The sequence below is a fragment of the Silurus meridionalis genome, chromosome 6 (genome assembly GCF_014805685.1).
Source record: "Silurus meridionalis isolate SWU-2019-XX chromosome 6, ASM1480568v1, whole genome shotgun sequence".
Classification (NCBI taxonomy): domain Eukaryota; kingdom Metazoa; phylum Chordata; class Actinopteri; order Siluriformes; family Siluridae; genus Silurus; species Silurus meridionalis.
The window spans coordinates 2039697-2061530 of NC_060889.1; the positions used below are offsets into that span (position 1 = coordinate 2039697).

A 21834-nucleotide genomic window follows, 5' to 3' on the forward strand; every position below is an offset into this window, starting at 1 on the left:
GCGCACTGTACCCCCGGATTCCTTTTCTTGTCGCTCTGAAAGAAACTGTTCTGTTGTAGCTCATCAGCCTCTAGGTTCGAATCTTGTACATGCTGAGATGCTTTTCTACTCCAGTGAAGGATAATCCCGGGAGATCAGCAGTCTCAGAAAACCTGCCCGTGACTTTAAGCATGACTAGACCCAACTGAGTCACTAAATAGTCTCGAAGCTCTTGCGCTGCTACAAAATGATTGGCCGCCTGGATAGACCCATGAATGTCAAGGGTGTCCAAAGTCCAGGTTCTTAAGAAAGTGGTCAGCGAGTATAATTATGTGTAATGGGGAGGTGGGACCACTTTAACCACCCAGTGGTTACAATATTTCGCTTTGGAACAGAAGGTATAAGTTAAAATCCCAGCACCACCAAGCTGCCACTGCTGGGGCCAAGGCTGTTAACCCCTCAACTTCTCAGTTGTAAATTGCCCTGGATAAGGCCATCTGCCAATTGTAATTATAATACAGCTACTAATACTACGCCTTTTCCTAAACCAAGACTTGAACTTCAAGTCGGAACCTTTGGGCACTTTCAGGCAAGGGGGTACGATGGCTTGCACCACAAGGGATGGTGCTTAGATTCATTCCTTTGCCCTTTGTATGGGTAGAATTTGAATCCAATCCCTGTACATTGGAGGTTCCCTCTGGTTTTCTTCTCCAGTCCATAGTCCATGCATGATTGGCATTTCAAATGTGTGTGGATTCGCACTGACTGCGATGTTAGTTAGAGTTTTTTCAGACAGGTTTTCCCCCTGTCTAGAATTCCAAGAAAAACCAGGGACCGGGTTGTCTTTTGAGGTTTTTATACGTAGATCTAAAGATCGGTGATTCTTTTCTCGGCTCAGTGGGCTCATTGCTCCTTCTCTTATTAAGGAGCCTTCACAGTCTGGATGGCATGGTCTCATGGTGGTGTGGCGGCGCAGCAGGTAGAGTCACTGTGTCACAGCTTCACGGATTTCCGCTTCGATCCTGAGCTCGGTTTTTCCGTCTGCACGGAATTCGCTGCCTAACGTGGGTTCCTCGCAAGTTCCTCCACTTGCTCCAGAGCTTGAACGATACCTTATTTCGGTGTCTGGTCCATGCTGCTTATGTTGTGGAGCCCAAAATGTCTTAGTGATGACTCAGTTTAAAACATGATAATAATAATAATAATAATAATAATAATAATAGGTGCAGTCTATATTATAGTAGATGGTAATGGCAGTTATATTATATAGCATTTATTCAAGAGATGGTTATCCTGATCATTAGGATAAAGCCCTAGGGAGACTGAATTACAGAGAGAGAGAGAGAGAGAGAGGAGAGAGAGAGAGGGAGGACGTGATGAGGAATTTTAAGACGGTGGCTTTATTATTTGGAAGAGAGGTTGAGATGGAGGGAGGGAGAAAGAGTAAAGGATAGAAAGAGAGAGGGAGGGAGGGAGGGAGAGAGATGCGATAACACCGTTTTGTCCTGTTCAGACTCCACTCCGTCCTGTCACTGAACACCGGCAGGTTCACATCGCAGGAAAGAAAGTCCACAAAGGTAAAATACAAAACAATTGGAAAATATGTTGATGCATGAGAGAGAGAGAGAGAGAGAGAGAGAGAGAGCGCGTATGTGTGTGTGTGCATGCCTACACACTATATATATATATATATTCTTCTATGCTTGATTGTCCTGTGCTTTTTTTATTTTTTTTATTTTATTTTATTCTGGCACGAGAACGACCTCGTTTCATCCTGCTGATTGCACACACATTCACGCACGTGAGAGCTTTCTCTCTCTGAGTGTGTGTGTGTGTGTGTGTGTGTGTGTGTGTGTAGGTAGGTTGTGATTATTTTGAACACTTGTCAAAAGTAAAGACTATTCCTCTATGCCCGGGTGCTCGTGCATGCAAATAAGTGAGGAAAGTCCTTGCAAGGAGCGCGCGCATCTCGGTCAGTCAGTCGGTCAGTCAGTACGCGAGCGAGAGAGCGGGCGCATGCCAAACACACACACACACACCAAAATATCGGAGCTGGGTCGGCGCGTGCACAGAGAGCGGATCGGCGCGCGCCTTGGTGAGACGACGGCCTCCCGTTAGAAATCGAAAACGATCTGGGTGACGGAAAGCGGGACGCGTTGACGCACGCGCAGGAGTCCACGAGCGCGTTTTTCAGACGGCGCGGTGGGACTCGAGGGTAACGTTTTGCGCGCGCGTGTGTGTGTGTGTGCGCATGCCTTGTTATTAGGAGATCGATTGTGGAAATCGATAGGTCAGCCACCTGTCGCCCTTGTTTTTTTTTTTTTATCTTGATGGCACGCGACGCGTCTTCCTTCAAGAAAGAAATGTTCCTTCAAGGGAGTAATCGCGTCTGGGTAATGAGATGTTGAGTACGCGCGTGCCACTGAGGACATAATATGGACTCACCTCTTTCTTTCTAAGCTTGATGTCTGCGCGTGTGCGTTCATGTGCATACATGAGCAAAGTCATTAACATTTAAATCACTGGTTTTCATCCATTCATAGATCCATCAATGCATCTAGCCATCAATCTATCCAGTACATCCATCTATCTGGTCATGCATGCATCAATACATCCATCCATCTATCCACCTGCCATTCATCCATCCTTTCACGCATACATCCTTCCATGCATGCATGCGTTTATCCATCCATTCATATCATCCATCCATCTATCCAATTTTCCATGCACACCTCCATCAATGTATTAATTCATCCATCCACCTCTTAATGCATCCATCCTTTAATGCATCCATCCATCAATCTATCAATACAGCTATACAGTACATCTATGCATAAATTCATCCATCAATCTATCCATCCATCCATCCATCCATCCAATCATACATTCATCAATGCATCTATTCATTCATACATACATACATACATACATACATTTATCCACCTGCCATTCATCCATTCATCAATCCATTCACACATCCATCCTTCCATGCATGCATGCATTTATCCATCCATCTATCCAATTTTCCATGCACACCTCCATCAATTTATTAATTCATCCATCCATTCATCCATCCACCTCTTATAGCATCCATGCATCAATGCATGGGAAATTGCAAAGCACAAACTCCAAGCAAATGGAGATTAATTCCCATGCTATGTACCAGGCAATTCAGGTCCCATCATACTTCCCATTTTTTTGGCTTCAACAAGTAAATATTGACCTTGTAATTTTTTTTATCATTTATTTATTTATATATTTGTTATAGCTACGAGCCTGTAATGGCGGCGAGCACGTAATAGTTTACACCCATGAGCGCTCGTATCAGATTTATTCCTGTTGATGTTGAAATAGATATGACACTGTGATTTAGGGGAGTTGATGCCGCCGACGAAATTGCTCCGGTGAAGCATTAGGATGGTGTGTGTGTGTGTGTGTGTGTATGTCTGTGTGGTCACACTGACAGTGAAAGACTCAAGTTCTTCTTGCTATGGACACTGTTGTAAATTTCAAAAGAGACTGGGAAAACAGAGAGAGAAAGGGTAAGGGGTAAAGAGAACAAGAGATAGGGTGAAACATCTAGATGAACATGTCTGGGTTATTGGTCTTGGAAAACAACTTAGAGGTTGATTCAGAAAAGAATTTCCAATGGATCATGGTGATATCTCATGGTGGTGGTTCTTTGGAGACTTTTTTTTTTATTCAGAATATCACTTCTTTTTCATTTTCGCTCAGGAATATAATTTCCAATGGATCCTGTTGATATCTCAAGGTAGTGGTTCTCCAGAGACTTTAAAAAAAAATCCCCTTTTCAATCCAAAATAAGAAGCACGGTGACCCAGATAACTTCTGAAATATAATTTGTGTGATTCCAAATATTTAATACATGAATATAAATGATTGACGTTCATGCTTGCGTTCTTTGAAGAAAACCTGGTTGATTTGAAAAAGAATTTCCAGAGACTATAATCCAAAAATTTTCAACCCAGAATAAGAAGCCTGGAGACCCAGAGAACTACAGAAATATATTATATGTATCCTTAAGAATATCTTCTCAACAATACGCAAAGCTGATGGACCACCATGGGGTAACAAAAGAAACTCGCCAATCCGATATATATCTAATTTCATTCTAGTTTTCATCCCTGAGATGCTTTATGAGGGGTTTATTTCTAATGTGAATATCATCATCATAGTGGATGATTCGGTTCCGAAGCACGTGGCTGGCTTCTCTGAGACGCTCACCGTCTAACAGCGTTCATGTTAAGCTGTGTGATTCAATCCTTAAAAGGAAAAAAAAACAAAACACTGTTTTGGATTCAAAGCATGCTGTGAGTGGGAGGCGAGGCGCGAGAGCCAAGCGTGGGTGAGCAGCTTCGTGGGTTGGTGTGTACCTTGGCTATGAAGCTGAGGGAGTTTTTTTTCCAGCCGGACTTTTAAAATCTAGTGATGATGCGAGGAGACTGAGCAGGTGGAGCACAGTTGACCACGATGACGTTGGTATTCCTCACAGGGACACGTCAGAAAAGGGGTACGTGGGTGACGACAGAGGACGGTACCGGGAAGACTTGGTACCTTTTTGCCTGCGTGGTCATGGGGTACTTCAAACCTCCCTTACGCATAGATCATTGTCATCAACTCAACTTTTAGTTTCAGCCTCCGCAGCCTCACTCAGAGTACTTTCCAGATTTTAAATCGTGTTACGTGCCGAATTAACGGACGACAACGACGGAATAATAGCAGCACAGCTCCTACAGAAAAAGACGCCCCGTTTTTTTTTTCTCGACAAGTCTTTTTTGGCAAAGACGCTGCCTGTCGCAGACAGATTTACACACTCCACTGCTGAAAATCTCAGCTTAAATTGCCACCATGCAAAACGACATGCCATGCCACATTTGAGATCTGAAAATGCCATTTTTGGGTCTGCCTCGCCGGACTGGCGCGTCATGAGATGCCCCCCGACTCCATCCTGTTTATGGGCTGTCACGTTCGCAGTGCGCCGCAGTCCAGAAAGTTGAGATGGATTGGAATAGAAAAACGTTTTATTATTTTTATTCACCAATAGCCGATTGTGGCGCTGTCAAATTCTCAAATCTGATTGGCCTATATATATATATATGTTCTTCTCATTCTCTCTTCAAAAGTAGCATCATATTTAACCGATGAAATATATAAGGCTAGATTAAGAACAAAGGATAAGAACTTAAAGCCCAGGAAACACAAAGCTAGTTTTTCCGGTGTGTTCCAAACTGTTGGCTCTAGTCAGAGAGTGTCAGCATTTTTTTTTTTTTTATAATTCTTTTCGTTTTTTTTTTTTCTTTTCTATAACAGTGCAATCTGTCTGGTTTCATTTCCAAATTGTGCTGCTATGACCTATTTTGCATCTAAAAACAATGTTTCACCTTAGCCACACACACACACACACACACACACACACACACACACACACACCTCACAAAGTCCCGATTACAATGCATGCTGCCCGTCACCAATCACTCACTCTCATTTCAATTTGAGGCGGAACTGCGGCGGTTTCTCTTCGCCGTACCTACATCATTACACCCACATCACACGCCAAGCTGTTCTGTTTGCCTTCGGTTTTGAAAGCTTTGAAGATTCCCCACCCCCCCCTTCTTCTTCTTCTTCCTCTTCTTCATCTTCATGCCTAAAGGAGTCACTACATCAGCGTGCATCTGCATGCATGACTGAGATGCACAGCGTTCGGTTTATCAAAGTTCCCAGCTTGCCGATCTAGGCTCGAGATTTCTCTTTCATGTGAAAGAAAACACGATTACGCACCATTTTTTTTTTTTTGAGAGAGAGAGAGCAGCAAAAGGAAACTCCAAAAAGAATTATTAATAAATAAAACAAGAAACACAGGTAACCTGTAGTATTTCTAATACTTGTGCTAATACTTAAATAGAATCATGCAAACTAGCCGTCGTTAGCTTGTCGAAGAAGTTAGCATGTTAGCATGCTGTTACATTTAACAAGAAAAATCGTCCACTCCAACCAATAGAAACCAAATCTTTAATCGAGCTACACTATATTTCCAAAAATATTGGATCACCTGTTCATGATCTAATTCCCTCCACTCTTCTGGGAAGACATTACACAAGATTTTAGAGTGTGCTTATGGATATTTGTTTTCATCAGCAATAAGGATTTATGAAATGCAGGTACTGATGTAGGTGAGGAGACCTGGGGTGCAGTCAGCGTTCACATTCATCCCAAAGGTGTTCAGTGGGGATACAGCAGACCACTCAAGATATTTCTCTCCAAAGCATGTAAACCAGATCTTCAAGGATCCCACTTTGTGCACAGGGACATCACCATGCTGGAACAGGTTTGGGTTTCAAGTTCAAATGAATGAAAATTGTATTAAAGCGCATCTAAAGACAATTGAGTGTCCCCAGATTTGTGGTAACAGTTTGGAGAAGAACCACATATAGCAGGAAAGATCAGGTGACCCAATACTTTTGGAAATATACTGTATCTTCATGAGAATTGTCATGCTGGAACAGGTCTGGGTCTTTGAGTTTCTTCCAAAAGCAGAGTCCAGAAAGGTAAAGTGTAAAGAAATAGGGTATTTAATACATGGTTTTAATGGAATTCTTTGAACTAGCAATCGCTAATCTAGTAAATTAACACATTAGCAAAAACACATCGGCGTGTTCCAAAAGCACAGAATTACTGTATACATCCCTATATAAGGCTTTGACCAGAGTTATTTCCATCAGGTGCTCGTTCACTTTCCGTAATGTGAAGAGTTCAAATTCTCCCTAGGAACAAGTGGAAATTATTTTCGAGTTGAACCGACAAATACGTCATCGTTTGAAAAACGATCTTCTTTTTCAGTCAACACTACAATGTGAAAGAGCAAAGTCGAGAATAAAAAAAAGAAATAAAAAGGAAGATAGAAAATGCTCTGTCGGTGTGGACGAAAAGCTTGTATGTAGGATGTAAGATGATTCCTAGTAGCATGTCTAAAATTGATTTTATTTGGACCGCGTCATGTGACTACAAGTAAGAGAACATTCACCATCTGATGGCGTCAAACGTCACAACAATGAGAAATCCGATACCAAAGTCTCGGATACAACGATCGTCAGATGTAGAAGTTCCGAAATCCAATGCAGCTACATGCCGTGGTGTATTGCTGCTTTATGTATTACATAATACACTATATTGCCAAAAGTATTGGGTCACCTGACCTTTCCTGCTATATGTGGTTCTTCTCCAAACTGTTACCACAATTTTGGGGGCACTCAATTTTACAGGACGTCTTTAGATAAAAATTCTGCATTCACTTGAACTTGGAAACCCGAACCTGTTCCAGCATGGTGATGCACCCTGTACACAAAGTGAGCTTCGAAGATCTGGTTTACATGGTTTGGAGAGGATCTTGAGTGGTCTGCTATAGAGCTCCATCCCTACTGATCCCCTTTGGGATGAATGTGAATGCTGACTGCACCCCAGTCCTTCTCACCTACACCAGTACCTGCCTTTCATAACACCCTTGTGGCTGAACACAAATATCCATAAGCACATTATAAAATCTAGTGGAACATCTTCCCAGAAGAGTGGAGGGAATTACAAGAGCAAATTGGGACTAAATGTGGAATGAGATTCCCAAAAATCACATACCGTACTTATGACCAGGTGACCCAATACTTTTGGCAATATATTGTATATTAATGTCTGTACTTAAAAATTGGCTTCACTATGTTCGTAATTTCGTACTTGTCAAGATCCCATTGAGAAACCATTTGGAATAAGGGTTCTCTCACCACAGGAAACTCTTACCTTAGAAAGATCTGTTGATGCCAGGTCTGTTGATTCACCCAACTCTAGGTGAAAAATGAATTGAATTGAATGGAACCCTTAAGGCTTAAAAGGAAACCCATCCACATGTGGGTGGACGTTTAGGTTATATTGGACTTCAAGACTAAAGCCCTGCTGCATCATTCTGTTTAGTTAAGGTGAGGGGTGAATCTCACAAAAGGTTTAGGAAACATCTCAAGAATTCAAATCCCAACATTGCCACAATACCATTGTGGGGCACTTAAGCAAGACCCCTCAACCGCACAGCTGTATGAATGAGATCCACCCTGGATAAAGAAATCAGCCAAATGTTGTAAATGCATTTGTATAGATGCATCGTTTTACGGCTTCAGGCCCCAAATAAATTTTTAACGAAGTATCTTGGAATCAGCACTTCCAGTGTTTTTAAGCAAGAACCAAATGTGTTAGTGTAAGTAAATGCATAAATATGGAAAAAAAAAATCTTAAACAAAAAAAAAATTAATAATGTTAATGCATGAAAAAAATAGGGATAAATGTAGTTCAATATTATAAATTATATAATTTTTTTTTTTATTATTGACCAACCGTATTTATAAAGGAATTTATTTCTGATCATTTATTTATTATTTTTTATTGTTTTTAATTGTTTTTATTTATCTTTATATTCTTTTTTTAATCAATCAATTATTTATATAAATGTTTTTTTTTCTTATAATGATATATATATATATATATATAAAATAATAATAAAATAATTAAGTAATTTATTACTTATGAAAAATGTATTATTTATGAAAAAAATTACATATAAATAATTAATATATTTATTGAATAAGTTAGTAAGTCGGTTAATTAGTTGTTTTCGTTTTTCTTTCCCCTCCATATAAGGCCATGCGATACATTTTCGTTTCAAAACGCATATTTATCTTTTTCTTCTGTCCGTGCCGAGATGCCGTTTTTTACGCAAAGCGTTTTTAGTCATGTGACGGTCATTCAGCCGTTCCAGTGCGGGATGAGCAACTTTTGGGAAATGTTTGAAAACGATAGTCCGGACACGGATCGCTTTTAAACCAAAACGCCGTTTCCAGATTCGTCCGAATTACTGTAGACGTCGCCTAAGTGTTGCACTTCACAACCCGAAGCAGGCCCCTAATTGCGTGAGGATACTCTCCAGAGTAGAGCCTTGTGTGTGTGTGTTTGTGTGCCGTTGTGTGTGTGCGTTGGAGGGGGTGGTGGTGTAGTGAGGGTGCGGGCGAGTGTATTCCAGGTTCATCAAGAGCGTAATTAATAGAGTACGGTTCAGTTATCGTGCGCACCATTGCGGCGCTGGCTTCTACTCGAGGAAGGCTTTTGATGAATGGGCAATTAGAGAGAGCCCCCTTCCGCCTGGTGGCTGAGTGATCTCTTTTTAATAGCGCTCTTGTTTCTTTGATAAAACGCAAAATGAATCATCAATACAGGCAAAAAGAATGCTGAGCTTGTGCTATATATATTTTTTCTTCCTTTTCGTAATACAGTGTTACAAAGTGCGGGTATATGTGTGCGTAAGAGAGAGAGGAAGAAAGTAAAAGAGAGGGTTGCCAGGTTCTTATTGGGCTGGTGCGCATGATTGCGTTTATAGTGGATTTCACAGACTAATCGATAGTTAGGCAATTTGATTCTGAGTGTCTCTACACTACAATCAAACTTTCTCACTGAGGTTGCAGGGGTTGGGATATGAACAGCAACACGATTGGCTCATTCATATCACGTTTATATTAATGCGTAACGCTCGTCAAGTATGCACCAATTGAGATTGTTTCTTTGGTAAAAACTCGTTCGTCGTGACTTGTATACATGTACAGGTGATCAGCTTCATAGGCACAAAAAACAAAACATTCAATCAATTATGTAGATTTTTGTGAGTAGATATAAAGAAGGAGTCTTCAGTTTCAGTGCTTTGGAAGGGTTTTTCCACCACAGGACAGTTCAGAACAATGGTTCGGTATTTTTACTAAATCCAGACGTCCTGACGTGCCCTAATTTCTTAAAAGTGTCTTCCTTAGCGGTCCTCGAACTCTTTTTGCTGATGTAATAATACAAGTCAGAAAGGGAGCAATTTTTCAATCCTGTTCCTTGGGTTTTTTTTAGGCACAGAGGGTCATATTTTACGCGTAATTAATGCCAGTTGCACCGATTCTAAACAGCCCAAATCCATTTAAATTCGTCATGCTGCCTCTTCTCGGAAATATAAGCTCGTATTTGAATTGAAGCGCTGGAACAAACACGGCCGAATGCACGAGCCAGCTGGTCCATCTGCACACTGCAGTCCTCCATTGCTCTGGCCACGTGCTTCACTTCAGAGCCGGTAGCCAGAAATATGACGAGTTACAGGACGAGTGGACACGTGCAGGGAGAGACTCGAGCCCTGGGTTCGGGGGCCCTGGCAGACATGCCGACAGAGCAACAGTCAAAGTGACGCCGTGCGGAAGGGTGGTGTTAACAGGCAATGGCTGTGCTGGCTTGCTTCCAGTGGATGATTTATGGCAAGAAAGAGGCACTGCTATTATGTCTTCGGTTTGTTATTGGGTACCCTGGCATCAGCTTGGCAATCGGAAGTGAATTGTTTACGATAAACACTCGAAACGCCGCAGTGAATTTCAACGCAAGCTCTCTTTCCTCGCTCCGGGACGCGATTCGTCTGAATGATCAGAGCCTCCAATCTTTGTGGAATCAGCTTAATCGGCTTTTCAGGGCTTCATTGTTTGCTGTGTAGAAGTGTTTCTGTTTGTGTGTGTGTGTGTGTGTTCCTCTCAGCCTAATGGCCACTAAAGAGAAGGGGAAGTCCCATGCTGTCCACTGGAATTTGAAGTTATTTTGTTTTTGTGGCAAAGGTTTGCGATTTATTAGAAGTACATTTTTAGTTAGCATATCAGCAATATATTATTCTCATTGACCAGTCACTGATCACCTCCCAACCAAACACTATTCCCCACAATTTCCAACAAATCATTACTGATTTTTGATTACTATTGTGCAATCATTATTCGCCACAATCACCAACAACCAATCACTGATCACCACCATTCCCAATTATTAGTCAATATGACTAATCATTAAACAATGATTAATAATAAATGACTAATCCCCTTTGATGAATCATAGAATACTGTTGTAACCAATAACCACTATTGCTTTTAAATGACTAATCCCTGAGCACCATTGTTCCCAATGGCCAATACCTGAATATCATTGTTTTCAATGACCAAACATTAAACACCTGTGGTCCCAATGGCCAATCATTGAACCATTATCGCTACCAGTAACTAATCACTAATCACCATTGTTTCTGATGACCAATCCATGAACATGTTTTCAGTGACAATCATTTAAACCCCAATGTTTAACTTTTGGCCAATCAATGACCCTTAATGTTACTAATAATCAGTCACTTATCGCCATTGTTTCTAATGACCAATCACTGAACATCATTCTTTTTAATCACCAACCATTAAACTCCAGCATTTCTAGTGACCAATCATTAGCAACAATGGCGAAAAGTGATTGGTTTTTAGTAAAAATGATGCTCGCTGGGTGGTCAGTCGGAACACTGGTGATCAGGGACTGGCCACTGATGACAATGGTGTTCACTTATTGGTCAATGGGAACACTGTTGAATAGGGACTAGACATGGTATCAATAATGTTGAATAATTGGTCAGGGAGCTTTCATTTAAAACAATGCTGTTCAGTGACTTCAAATGGAACAATGGTGTTAAGGGATTCATGATTGGTAGCAATGATGTTCAGTGATTGGTCACTGAAAGCGCTGGTGATCAGGAACTAGTCGCTCAGAACAATGGTTCACAGTGACCAACCACTGAACATCATGGTTACCAATGGCTAGTCCCTGATCACCGGTGTTCCCATTGAACACCATTGTTACCAATGATGAAATCCTCAACACCATTGGTCCTAATGTTCAATCAGTGAACAGCATCGCTACCAACGACTATTAGCTAGTGTTTCCGGTGACCAATCATTCAACACCATTGTTACCAATAACTAATTCCTGAACACCAGTGTTCCCAGTGACCAATCGTTGTGCACCATTGTTACCAATAACAAATCTCTAATCACTAGAGCTCCCGACCTGCATCTTCCTTATTCATTTCAAACTCGACCCTTGGCTATATTCCCTTTTTCTACCATTGCATCTTTAAATCTGCATCTTAATAAAAGCGATTCTATCAATTTTATGGTGATACTCAAAAAAAAATTTACTAGCATAACATTCTATAACATAATTCAAACGCCATAGCCTCTTGGATTTTGTTTTTGCGGCTGCGCCGTTTTTTAATGCCGTCCTGCCCAACCAAAATCTATGGTCACGAGCCTGCGCTGAGTAATGTTGCATCTCGGCGCTGTGCCGGCCTCTATTCTAGTCTCCCTTGGGTAAAATCCCCCCGGATAGAAATATTCTCAACGAGCGCCTCTGCCTCTCTCATTGCGTTCATTGTAATCCTCCAGCGTGTAGCTCCACACTGATTAAAATTCTATTCTCATTGCAAACGGCAAACTCCTATTGATTGCATCAATCATTTACGCCCTGTGATATATCCTGTACTCATTTGGCAAGATTATTTCGCGGAAAAAGTACGAAGCGGAAAAAAAAAAAAAGATATTTACATAAATCTGCAAACATCTGTGCAGCATTGAGAAATGTGAGAAGGAAGAAAGAGAGCTATATTCCTGAAAGAGAGACATATCCGTTGATTAAAAATCTCTGTTCCATACAGATAGATAGAGAGATTGTGAGACAGAGAGAGAGAGAGGGTGGGAGAGATGCAGCTGTCATTGCTTAACCTTGATGTTACAAGTCAAACGCCTATCTTGAATCATGACACAAAAATAAAAAGCATCACCCTTTCTTGATTTTATTTCCTCAGGGGTTAGATATGAAATGATTCAACTTCGATTTTTTCCAACGTTCTGGGTGGTTGTGTGGAAAAAATCCTGTAAAACTTTAAGGGAACCATTGGCATTTCCGTGAACTCGATTAGCTTGTGATAAACAGAGGTCTTGGAAGATCGGTACTCATCCCAGAGTGCCCCAAGATAATTCCAGACTCTGCGATAACCAGTATTCTAGAGAGACAAACTGGGGTGGGTGTAAGTCTTTGGTTAAGGCTCTGGGTTACTTATTAGAAGGTCCGGAGATTCAAGCCGTGGTATTGCCAACAATTCTTGGGCCCTTTATCAATGCCCTATGTGCTCCAGGGGGTGCTGTTTCATCTCTGACGTCAGCTTCCAAAACAATTGCTGGTTTATGCAAAGAAAATACATTTGACCTGTAATGTGTATGTGACAAATAAAAGCTATTTTATTCTCCAATGCCAGACGATACATTGAAGACCCTCTGATGACAAACCAGTGTTTAAAGAAAACCAACTATTCTCAGTTTGTATGATTGTTCGAAGCTTTCACTGAAATGTGGGTTTGATCCTATCAGTATATTCAGTAAATACTAACAAAATAATATTGGGACATCTGAATTTTTCTCCAAACTGTTACCATGAATTTGGAGTCTGCCTGTCTGTTTGTCTGTCTGTCTGTCTGTCTGTCTGTCTGTCTGTCTGCATTTGGGGAGAACTTTACTACATTTCAAAGTCAAATATCTTACTCTTTACCCAACTACATTTTGCGGAAACAGTCGCTCGTTTTCATTCACGAGGATAAAAACTTAATTATTCAAACACGCAGCAAGAGTCAAGGACACGCTCTGTTTTCAACTTGTTTCGATTGGCGCTTGGTGGTATCTACTTATTACCCAGATTCAAGTTCAGCATCAGTTCAACAGCAAGCAGATTATTTAGAGAGGAATAAACGATGGGAGAAAACTCCTGACCCGAACTCGCCACAACATCCGCGGTCTTATTCGCGCGATTATATCGAAGTGGTTGAAAAGAAGGGTATAATTTTATTAAATATCAATCAGTGTTTCACTCATTAATTTCATTCTATTAATAGATCGGTGTGCTAAGAATCACATTCGAGTTGATCAGGAGTCTTGTGACGAAAATAATAGGAAAATTATAGTCATTAAATATCATAGTACTTTTGGATACTTCAGTACATTTGAAGGCAAATACTTTTGTACTTTTACTCAAGTGAAAGTTTAAAGGGACACATTTACTGGAGTCGTATTTTACCTACTGTATCTGTACTTTAACTTAAGTACATGGATTGCATAGCGATAGACCAGTGCACTGTGTGAAAGGGTAAAAAAAAAATACAATTTAATAAAATAAATAAAATAGGTGCTAAATCAAATCCAGAGGAGAAAAATAACAAAATTATATATATATATATATATATATATATATATATATATATATAATATATATATACATACACATATATATTCCAATCGGAATCTCTTTTTTTGACAAAGGGGAATTACTGTGCTCTAGTTTGTTCTCTCGCCTGCACTCGTTTTTTTTTTTCCTTTTTTTTTTCCTTTTTCCGCCCAAACAGAGAAATGGAGTTCTCAGTTCGCTCAGTCAAACGTGAAATCACCAGTTTCTTCTTTCCATGGCTCACAGTCAGTGAAGTCTCACTCATGCCTGAAGGGAAAAAAAAAATTTCTTTTACCGGGACGGCATAACGGACAGCTATCCACGCACTCCTATATACACATATATATATATATATATATATATATATATATATATATATATATATATATATACACAAACATCTCCATCTACATCTGCTTCACCCAAGCTGACGTGAAAACGGCGTGTTTGTTTTGTGCGAGGGGGAAAATAAAAATGTTAAACTGACAGGATGAAGAGAAAAATGTTTTTGTCATGTTGTCATGGTGTGTTTTTTTTGTTTTTTTTTTCCTCCCCCCCACGTTCTACACGTTTAAAGCGGCAATGGTAGTGACACCACACTAAGTCTTGTCAGCGCAGCCAGCAGCCAAGTGTGAATACCTGCATGGGGTATAGGAGCGATATAGAGCGAGAGGGAGGAAAGGATAGAAACGGGAAAATAGGTGGATTTATTATAGCATATGTCGGTTTCGATTAAGGCTGCTGAGCATGTGGGGGGGGGGTTCAATGAACATTTGGAGGTGTTCATGTAAGGGTAAGAAAATCACCTCCTATCTTTGGATGTAGATATTTTTGTCGGAATTACTGATACTTGTGGCGGTTTGTTCGCTGGTGTTGGTGGGGGGATTGTGAATTCCAGCACTGATATTTAAGACGAGAAAACCTTCCGACGAGTTAAACCATTAGGAATAAGTGTCAGGGATGATGGTTTCGTTGTTGGCGCCGTAAACAAGAACAGGAACTCATTGTAGGTCATATTAATGAGAAATCTTGTATAAAAGTAACAGAGATGTTGGACTTTATAGTACGATAAACTTGGCAGGATGATTCTTCTACTTCTTTTTTTTTTTCCTTTTGGCTGCTCCCATTAGGGGGATCATCCGTCTCCCTATCACTTGGTCTTCTACATCTGCTTCTTTTAAACCAACCACCTGCACGTCTTCCCTCATCCATAAACCTCATCCATGTCCTTCTATTTTTTTTTCTCCTGCCTGTCGGCTCCATCCTCCAAATATGCTTGGTGGGCTTGGATAGAAATATCATAAATGTCCATGTATTGCAGACTTGCTTTAAATGAATGATTTTAATACTTTTAAAAAGTATCCCCCCCCCTCTTTGGTGGGCTGAACTAGCTGGATTGTGCCCTCAAATATCATGAATTATTAATATAATTTTTGTGGCAAATGAGTTCTAATTGTAAGAATAGAAATGAGCAGTTACCCCTATTTCATTCACAGACACTCTTCAATTCTTGATTCTTGAATGAGTTTCTCATTTCGTCACGTGTCTTGTTTTTTTGTGTCGCATTTGGGCTAATATACGGTATATAGTATATGTGTAGGGATGGGTCCCTGGTGTTCTAGTGGTTAGGATGCGGCACTCTCACCGCTGCGGCCTGGGTTCGATCCCCGGCCAGGGAACCGACCCCAGCCACTCTTAGTGCCGGTCCCAAGCACGGATAAATGGGGAGGGTTGCGTTAGGAGGGGCAAATCAAACATGCGGATGATCCGCTGGGTCGCCACAGCCCTTCCTAATGGGAGAAGCTGAAAGAAAGTTTAGTATATGTGTAGGGATCTCCATAACTGAGGACGAGGAAATTCACATCATGATGGCAATGATACAATACAATAAACATTCTTTTGTGCCAATACTTTTGCACACACATTGAATAGACTGCAGACTGCGTTAATCTTTTTTCATTTGTGAAGGAAGCCCTGGTGACCACCATCACCGAGTCGACCAACAGGAGCCCGTGCTTAAGATCGTATTTCTGTGTCTGATTCGCCTTTGTGTTTGTGTGATATTAGTGGGAATTTTGATTGTAGTGCAGCTGGCGATGCACATCTGTTCTCCTTCCAGCCTTGTCACAACTATTATTGAAAGTAATTAGCACAAACACATCTCGTCCCTTGTCCTCCCCACTTCTCCCTTCTCTTTCCAAGCTCGCTTCTCCTACTCTCCCCTCATTTCTCCTTTTTTCACAAAGGCAGCCATTTTGGGTTTTTTTTCATCCACTTATTCCCTATTTGAGTTAATCCTCTTTATTACTCAGCACACTAACACTTACCTAGCTCTCTTATTTCCGTCTCTGCCACCGCTTTACCACCACCCTGCCACCCTCGGCAGCGCTCCATCTCACCTCTGATCTATCGAGTACTCCGAGCTGCTTGTTTGATCATCGCGCCATCGAGTGGTTTATTTTTGTTGCCCTACGGCTCGTGAGGCCCTTCTCACTCCATGTGCCTGTGCTGCCAACACGCCTCGGGCTCGGAGAAAAGCAGGAATAAAAGCTCGTTTTCTCGTGCAATTCATCGTGCGGTGATTGCCCCGCATTTATTGATAATTGCCTTTTCCGTTTAACAGCGACTCCGGCGTTGGAGCATCAGGCGTATAAACTCGGAGAAATGCAGCTGTCACTGCAATTAACTTCTTGCTTTCGCTTAATGAAAGGATTAATCCGCTGGCGAAATCTCAGGGCCCTTTTCCTTTTTTTCCCGACGCGCCTTTCATTCATCGCGCCGCCACAACCCTTGCGGTGAAAAATAGACCAATCTGTAAGCGACGCCAAAAAAGCGCCATTCAGCAACGCGGTTTGATGTCAGTAACTCTCGGCCTCTCCGTTTTGTTCCTATTGACTTTTAAGCAGCAGCGTTCAGGCTTTGGCTTCCTGCGAACGCCTGCTCTGCCCGCCTGCCTTTGCGGAAAAAAACGCCGCTCTGAATCTCTTTTCACTCGCAGCGGTATCTTCCTCTGCCTTTTTCCCCCCTCATCCTACCTTCCACAAACACACATGCACATATCCCTTGCATCTCGACATATAGTCAATGATATCACACATTAAAGACACATATGAAGCAGCTACGGATGCGATGCGATACGATTTGATTTGACACAATGCCATTCAATGCAATATGATGCAATTCAATATGGTACGCTTTTATTTTCAGACAGACAGCAAATCATACATTTATTTAAGTGCCTTCTGACCGCTAACGTATGGCCCTTTCACCATCAGGCCTTTGTAGTGTTGTCTCCAAGAAGATACAGCTCTACCTCTACCATGTTAATCTCTATTCTTTGTGACTTTCAGGACACGCCTCGGTCTCCGTAGCGCAGTGGTACTGAGAGAACGCGTTCGAGAAACAGTTTAGCGAGGAAAAACGACACGTCCTCAACCCCCTTGGTGTTTCGGGGTGTCGCTCATGGAAGCCGTACCAGAGTTCGCGATTGTCACTCACTGACTCAGATCGAAAAAATAAATGCTTGCTTTTAATTGCCACAGCGAGATCAATCAAGATATTGATCCCGTGCTCTTTTCATCCCGCTCCGCACAAACAGGTTACCCTAATAAATCAGAAATACCGAACAGTCAACGTATTTTTTTGCAGTTTACGCCTTTTACCCTGGAACCCTTGATACTTGGACATCGGATTTTTCCAGTCGTATTCATTTCGCTCCCTGAAACAACTACCAAAAAGTCCCAAGGCTGTTCCAGCATGACATTGCCTCTGTGCAAAGCCAGTTCAATGAACTTATAGATGTGATAAGGATGAATTGGAACTCTGACTGCACCCCAGCTCTCCTCACCTCACCTACATCACTACCTTTACACACCACTGTGGCTGAAGGAAATCTCTCAAATCTCCTCAATCCCACTCAAAAATCTAGTTTGCATGTTGACTCACATAAAGAATGTGAGTCTCACATAAAGAATGTATCAACAATTAATCACGCCGCCTGGTGAGTTTGTTCCCGGTAAAATCTTTCTTTGTGTATCTCGGCATCTTGAATTTAAGTAATCCCACTAACCTCCCTCATACAAATTTGGCAATTCCATTTTACAGCATTTGGCAGATGCCCTTATCGAGACTGATTTACATTTATCTCATTCATACTGAGCAGCTATGGGGTTAAGGGGCTTGCTCAGGAGCCCAGGAATGGCAGCTTGGTGTGGCTGGGATTTGAGCTCATGACCTTCGGATCTAAAGTCCAACACCTTAACCACTAAGCTACCACCTTCCTCTAAGCTACCACATCCCCAATATATTGCTTTTTGAGACTAATATTCAAATACAATCAACTATTTGTTTGGAATGAAATATAGCTATATACAAAGCCACAAACACTTTCTACCCATAGCACAATCGGGCCTGCAAAAAGAGGAGACCAAAGGCGATGCCCTTTTGAAGAAAGCCTTCAAGTTAATAACGTGCAAGTCTTCAAGTCACTCGAGACGAGCGTGCCCGGAGAGGTCATGAAAAATATTCATAGTTCAGTTGTCCACTTTGATGACGGCACACAGGCAGATGAGAGAGACCGAAAAAGGGAGCGCTGTCAGATCTCAGCTCAAGAGAGAGAGAGAGAGAAAAAGATTGAAACGACGCATTCCGCATCACGCAAAATAGAAAGAATATTAAGGACGCTAATACCGATTATTATTTACTTGGGAGTAAAAATCTACTCCATCCAGCGGAGAGAGAATGAAAAAGAGAAATTAGAAGGACTGAGGGCATTCGGTGCAATTAAATGAGGTTCAAATTGAATGAATTGGTGGAGCGAGTACACAGGGGGCTACTTTTGTTTATTGATTCGCCTTCGATAACTGTGTTAATCCTGGTCCATGGTTGCAAAAGGCCGTCGCAGGAACATTTGCAGGATGTAAAGCAGGGTTCACATTCTTGGGTTGATTGCTCATCAGAGAGCAATACGAACCCAGAATTTTCATTCAAATTATAGATCATCCACCTAGGGGAACATTCATAACAAGAAACATGGTTGAGGAACTAGGTGGAAAACCAGGAAGCCGGGAAAACAGGACTTGACTTAATATGGACAGAAAACATGGTTTGGATTTAATGAGAAGAATATAAGATGGTAGGACATTGCGACAAACTAATCATGAACTTAAACATACAACAGGAAACATAATAGGGCAACAAAACAGTGAAGCGTCTACACCTTACGATAGAATTGAACACTGTGACTGCAAAATTCTAGGAATTTCCAAGAATGGAAATTATCCATGGGAATTACCAGGAATTGATGGGAATCAATCAGAATAAATTGAGAATTTACAAAATTGCAGGTGAGCCTATTACGTTAACTGTAGTTAAAAAAAAATCTTAATTTTGGGTAAAACAACCAGATTTAAATTAATTTCAGTTGAATTTCGACCTGACACATTCATCGTAAATAACATAAAAGTTACATACATTTATGTTTAAAACTTTGTGCTGTGTGTAAGCTATTGTGGAACAAAATTATACTAAGTATAATAATAAGATAATTAAGTCATAGTCAAAAATTTTATTTTTTAAATCTTTACTACAAAATGTTTCTGTTTATATTTGTATATGATTCCCACATTTTTTCAAATAAATTCCCACAAATTCCTGATAAGTTTCCAAATCGGAATATTTCCCAAATTCACAGATGAAGTTCTCATGGAAATTTTCCAGAAATTGATCAGAAATATTCAGGTCACAGGTCACAGGTTTCATCCTTTCATGTGTCTTTCATTTCTGTCCTGTCCTTGGCTTGCTTTCCTATTGTGTTTACCTGTTTAGTGTTCACTCTAGATTGTTTTTTTTATAGCATTATCATCCGTATGTCGTTATTCTTGCAAAGTCTTAGCATCATACTGAGTCCTGCTTGCATTCTCTTTCTCACCAAACCTTACATTGGTACCTGCAATATTTCAGAGCTAATAAAAGTCCCATCAAACCGCTAGTCCTGATTCTGAGTTCATTACCACATATGGACATTGTTTTTGATCTGGTCTATCTAGTTGCATATTAGACTCTCTGGTTTTAAAATTCCATTGTTGCATTTCAGCAACTTGAAAATGTGTAGATTTACCCGCTGAAACCTTTTTTTTTCTTTTTTACGAAAACCCCTATGGCTCAATTTCCTGCTGGGTTTCTGAGTGCTGTGAAGTAACTTTAACATTCTACTGTACAGGATTTTTTTTCCCTCTATTGATCAAATCACCATTAGCTGGCGGATAAAAAAAATCGAGTAATGCTAGAATAGGACGTTGTGCTTTTTTTTAAACATTCCGTATTTGCTCCTCAAAACATCTATTCTTCTGGGAAGATGTTCCACTAGATTTTGGAGGGTGCTTGTGTTGATTTGTGCTGCCTCAAATCAGGTTCTGATGTAGGTGTGGTGGACTGGTCAACATTCTAGTTTACTCAAACAAGCTTGAGGGCGGACTTTGAGTTGGATCATCATCTTTGGGAAGACGGTGAAGTCCGCAGGATCCAAATCTGGTGAGTAGGGTGCGTGTGAAAGTGAGATGGTGTCATTTCCGGCGAAAAACCCACGCGTTAGGACAGCTCCGGTTACACAGCTCTCAATATATACAGGACAATGTCTTTGGTACACTCACATATAAAGGTTGGTGCTCCCTGTGACTGTGCCTGCAGCCTTGTGCTGTTGCTGTGTTATAAAACTAGTCTTTGTGCTAAGATTATTATCATGTTGGATCAGGTTTGAACTGCTTATTTAACTAATGGGAAGACTTACAGTTTGCACAAAGTGTACAGTTTGTATGCCTTGGTTTGTGGATGAGACACACATGGCTGGAAAAGCCAAGTGTCGGAAATGTTACTTTTTTTTTTTTATAGGGTACATTCGAAAGGATAATGCAAATCTGTGAGAATCACCAGGACCGCCAGGGACATTTTGACATCTCTTTCTCTCTCACTGTCATCTCCAGTTCGATCATTAGTCCGCTGCCCGGTTGTGCGTTGCTAATACTTGTCCTGGGCTTAGCACTGGCTGTGGAGATGCTGTAATTTATGGTTGTGTAAGCTCTACAGCCCTGTGCCAGCATTTTTTTCCTTTTTTTTTCTCTCCTCTACATCCTTCTGTATCCCATTGTTTTGATCCGTGCATCCTCACTGACCTCGAACTTGCCTGTCCCGCTGTAAATTCGCGTCATCGCCGATGTGTTTATTGGGACGAATGAAAAGCAAGGAAAACTTACGCTTGCTATTGCATATCATTCTATCCTTCCGTTTTTGGAGCCTTACCCACGCACACACATAGACACACAACCTCTCACCTCAGCTGCTCAGACATACTAATGACTCCCTGATTAGTTCATTAGCCTGACACTCACTCCCTGCCAGAGTCATCACCGTTTACTTTGTGGACGAAAAAAAACCCACGTCCCTGTCACAACCTTGATCTAACGAGGAGCTTCTGGGGAAAAGGAAGTGCATGCGAACCCCTTTGAGGCTGCGGTTCCGATTCGAGGCGACGGCCCTAACTCGCAACCTCCTTTGAAGCGTCCATTCCTTTCACTGCTCTCATTGTATGAAATATAATATCAGGACTCGTTACAGCTTTTTTTTCCCGTGTGTTATTTATTTTCCTGCCGGGACAAAAGAGTTGGCTGGTCTTTCAGACACATTATTCTCTGAAACAGCTCCCCACTAATCTAAGCA

The 21834-nt window shown here is 41.1% G+C and overlaps 1 protein-coding gene across 3 annotated transcripts in view; it reads left to right on the forward strand.

Moving 5' to 3' along the window:
- Positions 1-1466: 1466 nt before the first annotated feature.
- LOC124387626 overlaps positions 1467-21834 on the forward strand; it is a 152003-nt gene continuing 131635 nt past the window's right edge. The window contains exon 1 of one of the 3 annotated variants that reach the window (XM_046852056.1): positions 1467-1556. The gene's annotated coding sequence lies outside the window, so the exon portion shown is untranslated. Of the gene's footprint in view, positions 1557-2039; positions 2195-21834 lie in introns of those variants that run through there. The other 2 variants (XM_046852055.1, XM_046852057.1) reach the window with 2 other exon arrangements.